This window comes from Chelonoidis abingdonii, chromosome 19 (genome assembly GCF_003597395.2).
Source record: "Chelonoidis abingdonii isolate Lonesome George chromosome 19, CheloAbing_2.0, whole genome shotgun sequence".
Classification (NCBI taxonomy): domain Eukaryota; kingdom Metazoa; phylum Chordata; order Testudines; family Testudinidae; genus Chelonoidis; species Chelonoidis abingdonii.
Window position 1 is genome coordinate 31,985,700 of NC_133787.1, and position 5,117 is coordinate 31,990,816.

The following is a 5,117-nucleotide window of genomic DNA, read 5'->3' on the forward strand; positions in this document are numbered from 1 at the left end:
GCACGTCTGCTCTCGCGGGTTGCTGAGCTCCAACTGAAGGCCGGCGCCCGGCTTTTATACTTCCGGGTCGCCGCCTGACCCTTTGAGGGGCGGGGCTTCCGCCCGGAAGTTCCGCCCTGGGGGAAGATGGACGGGGCTCAACCCTCCCTGTGGAGGAGGGGAGCCACACCACCTCGCTACAGTCTGATTCTGCCACACATTGCCAACACAGGGTAACCGTTATTCTGCAACTGATCCCACTGGAAGCAATGCAGCTACCCATAGAGCAGTGTATGCTTATTTTGTAAGGGGGACAGAATCAGGCTCTTGTTTATTTAGGGTTAGGTTGTGCTTGGACGGACTACACACTCGCACAGGAAAGTAAGAACCTCTTGCTCATACTGCTGCATGTCTACCTGATCCTGAGGGGTCCAACATGCTATTTCCTCCTCCTCACCCCCAGAAAGTGGGTGTAGAATGAGGGGAGCCTTGGTGCCTCCCCTTCAACATGCCAGCTGTCATAGCTGAGTCCCCTCGAGCTTGTTGTAATTTCCTACTGGTGAATGTCAGAACACAGCAGAAGCAGGGAGGATATCATTCCTCTGAGACACAATGTTTTCTGGGCATACTCCCGAGTTGATGCCGTTTACCCACCACCCCTTGCTTAGGGCTGCACCTAAAGACTCCATCCAGCCCTGATCTATCTTTTTAAAACTGCTGAAAGAATAAACAGTTATACGCACAGCTAGATCAATTTGAAAAACATCAGATATCACAAACTATGCAAACAATAAAAGACCTGTAGTACTATACTGTTCAGAAAAAAAATATCCGAATTGCATCAGTGAGATTTTGTTAGCAACTATGCAGCAGACTCAGTGAATAAACTAGTGTATTGCCGCCACCCACCTTCACTTCGCAACAGCTGTCTGGAATTTGTATTTTCTTGGTTTTCACTTCATAACTCCACTTTCCTTTTCCCTCTCGATTCCTCTTGGCTGACACTATAGCTGCTGAAATGATCCTCTAGCCAGGAATGCTGGATGAGCAGCTGCCTGTGGACTGGTGCCAGTGCTGCACTAGAAACTGGAAAACAAGACAGGCTGGCCTGCTCCCACATCTCCTCCAGGAGACAGATGAAGAGATGGACCCATTCTCTACTGGCCACTGATCTGGGGACTCAAGTCCACCTCCAAACTGCCGCTGAGATCTGAATTGACAATGATGGCCCCCCTGACTAAGCATGAATGGTACCAACTTATGTTTCCTATTTCTGTGGCAGGATTTTGATCATTAGAGTCTAAAATGTGAATGCCAGCTCCGTAAGACACCAACTTTAACTCTGAATGCATTCCTAGGAGTGAAGTTCTGTGCATTATGCAGCAGGTCACATAGTAACATCACACAGTTCAAGTTTCTAGGCGAGGGAGAGAGATAAAATAATTCTGCTGTAACACCACAATGCATACATGAATAAATACAATTCTAAATTCAGTGAAATATTTTCCTTCCTCTGCTACTCCCACAGTTAATGAATACACTAGCAATTAATTACTGTGCTCAGCAACTCGCTTCAGCAATTATTTAATTGATTCACTTTTAGTCCCTGGCCTAGTAACCTTTCAGAGAATTTTCAGAGGCCTGAAATAAAAAGCATAAAAATATATGGGTTTGCTCATTTTAATATTTGTAACTGTTACCGCTTGCAAACATTGGCAACAATGTACTGTTCTGTTTATGCTCGTTGTAGTGTTTAAAGAGCACTAATATCAGGCACCTATACAACTCAAAATAAGTGGTCATACTCAATGTAGTATACTTGTATGTAATACCTTAAAACTAAAATACTAACCAATATCTGCTACCGCATCTTCCTAATTTTCAATTATTAGAGTTAGTAGAGAAAAAGGATTAAATCCTGGATCCCCAAAGTCAATGGGAATTTTGCCATTGACTCTATTGGGACCAGGATGTCACCCAATGTCTGTTTTGTACATTTCCTGGGGATTAAGAATTAAAACAACTGAAGTGGGGCTCATTTTACCTTTAATGTCTTTAGTGATTATTTCTAGGATGCCCAACTGCATAGTGCCGAGACACTCAGCAGATAGGAAAATAATTTCTGAGTCATGAAAAAATAGTTGTGCTCTTTCCTGCTCAGATTTTGCAAGTACCTAAAAGTGCTAAAGGTTTGGTCTCTCAAAAAGGCCAGGTGATTTCTGCCTGGAACTGACAATATTGTATAGGATGAACATTGGACAGTGCCAACAAGTGGTGAAGTGCAGTTTACAAGAGTCTGTGACCTGGTAAGGTTATTTAGCTCTACATGGGAGCCTCAGGAAAGGCCATATTGCCTTAGTTCTCCCTGGTAGACATGACTTCAGTAAGGAGGCAGAGAGGAGGTGGAGGAAGTGGCCTACAATAAGAACCTGGGTAAAAACCTGAAAATCCAACTCTGTTGTATGTGTTTCGAGCATGAGAAGTCTTTTCGTCCTTGAGACAAACCATAGGTCAGAGTTGGATGAATAACAAGAATTGAGTGGCTGCTAGTGCTTCCCACCAAAACCAGGAAGATAAATGCACTGGGCTCAATGTAAAATACAGTGTACATTTTCTTGGGGGCAGCATGTTTATCTGGTTGTTCCAAATTCACAGGCAGGAAGCTAGTGGGGATGTTAGAGACCTAAACTTCCCCAGTGCTGACCAGTCTTTGGTTCATCCCACTGCAGACATAAAGGCCAGCCATGCCTTATATAACTTGGTTTAGATCCACACTTTATCAAAAGCCAGAGTTCTTCAGATATGGAATTTTAGTTCAGGCTCATCTCTACACATAGTGTATATGAAATATGCAGAGATTCAATTTTTTTCCCATGTTGTCTCTGAATTAATCACTTAATTCCAAAAGGTTTATAGTTCTGAGTCTTTTTCTTCCAAGGGTGGCTAAGTGATACCATAGAGCTTTAATTTCCAGCAAGGTGCATCTTAACCAAGCATTCACTAAATAGAGTCACGCAGGTAACTCCCTGAACAGCATATTACAAATATTCCCCCGGGAACACTCAATCATGTCCACCCACTTGTGACAGCCTCACTGCAATATAGCCCTGCCAGTCCTAACCTCTTTTCCATGCTGCCTATGCGTCTGACAACTGAAACTTGAGAAAACCCCAGGAACATATACTCATTTTCTAACACGTTTTCTTACCAGAACAGCACGCAAGTCAAAGTTGAGACTCCATGTGTGTAAACAGACTATGTATCCAACTTAAACCATCTACAAATAGACTTAGAGTCATGCAGCAATCAAACAGGCTAAGTAAACAGAAAAGGAGAAGCAGGAAAGCCTGTTGGGAAACCAGAGAGCACTAATATTACATTCACACTTATTTTCATTTTGCATTTTCTTTTTTGAGAAACAATTTCAAATTTTATTTGTTCATTAATTAAAGGTTTAAGGCTACACCTTAAAGCCAGCCAGTGGTGCATTTTCTGTGAGCGCATGGCATCAGTGCTCTGGAAGCTGCGTATGGCTGGCATTATGTTTCCAGGTGGAGTTTATAGATTTTAACCAATAAAGCTCTAAATGGCTCAGGAGCTGCATACATGAAAGACTACCTGTTTCCTTGTGCAATACTGCCACATCTGCAACCAACGAAGGCAGCTGAGTTGGATCCCACTCTATGAACTGGGATTTGGCAAGACAGCATTCTCTATACAGGGCTCTCATCTGTAGAATAAGCTTCTGCCTTTCCTACAAACCCATTTGGAATTGTTGCCCCATGCGGTATGCTATCCTTTTTGCCTGGCTGGCTGAGATGATTGGGGCTTAATGAGGGGGAAGTAGGACTTCATTATGGGATGGTGGTTTGGTGATGAAAGTCCTGCCTGTCATTCACACCTTGTGTTGGGAGCATTGTCCTGGAGATTTTCTAGGGGTTGCTGATTGTTTGGATTTAGTTGCTTTAAACAACATCAAGGACCCACAGGGTAGCATGTAGGCACTTTCTTCATGTATTATAAATTGCAAAAAATAAATATGCCTAAATGTGCAGTTACTGGTGAGAATATGCTTCAGGTTGGCAGGTTGTCTGTGGGCGAGGACTGGCCTGCCACCCAAAGCCTGTGAAAGTGTGGGATCATTGTCCAGGATGGATTGTAGATCCCTGATGATGCATTGGAGGGGTTTTAGCTGGGGACTGTAAGTGATGGCCAGTGGAGTCCTGTTGGTTTCTTTCTTGGGTTTGTCTTGTAGTAGGAGGCTTCTGGGTACACGTCTGCTCTGTTCGATCTGTTTCCTTATTTCCTCGTGCAGGTACTGTAAGTTTTGAGAATACTGGGTGGAGATTTTGTAAGGTTGGTTCGGTCTTCTGAGGGGTGATAGCTGATGGGTTGTACCTCAGTCTTTGGCTGTAGACAATTGATTCGTGTGTGTGCTGGGATAGAAGCTGGAGGCATGAAAGATAGGCATAGCAGTCTGCGGGTCGAAATGGCATGCGCACCTCGCCCTACAGTACAACCTGGCCAACCTGAAGCATATTCTCACCAGTAAACTGCACACCGCACCATAGTAACTCTAAGCCAGAACAAATCCATGCAATAAACACATGCGATGCAAACTCGCCCTACATAACCACCATATGACACCATCAACAGGACCTAACCAGATCAGCGCACACCATCACCGGTGTCATTCACCTGCAACAGTGTCACATCTGAGTTATATCGACTCCACGTAATATAATGCCATCATTGTCAGCAATGCCCCTCTGCTATGTACATGTACCCAAACGAACAGTCTCTACGGAAAAGGATAGAATGGCACAAATCAGGATATTAGGATATGCCAATATCACAAAAATCTGTAGGATGAACACACTTACAGCCGCTCCCTGGACACACAATAAGCAGATCTTAAGTGGGCCATCCTGCAGCAAAAAAAGCTTCAGGACAAGACTTTCAAGAGAAACTGCTGAGCTCAGTTTCAATCTGCAAATTTATGCACCATCAGCCTTCAGGATTAAACAAGAGAACTGTGAATTGGCTTGACCAACTACAAAATCAGTTTTCTCCTCCCTTGGTTTTCAACACCTCTAACTGCTAGAGACAGGGCCTCATCCTCCCTGACTGAAACTAAC

At 43.9% G+C, this 5,117-nt stretch overlaps 1 long non-coding RNA gene across 1 annotated transcript in view; it reads left to right on the forward strand.

Moving 5' to 3' along the window:
• Window positions 1-4,017, forward strand: part of LOC116828336 (uncharacterized) — a 50,104-nt gene extending 46,087 nt beyond the window's left edge. Inside the window, exon 4 of the long non-coding RNA XR_012657264.1 lies at window positions 990-4,017. This is a non-coding gene — a long non-coding RNA (uncharacterized LOC116828336). The remainder of the gene's footprint in view (window positions 1-989) is intronic.
• The last annotated feature ends 1,100 nt before the right edge of the window (window positions 4,018-5,117 follow it).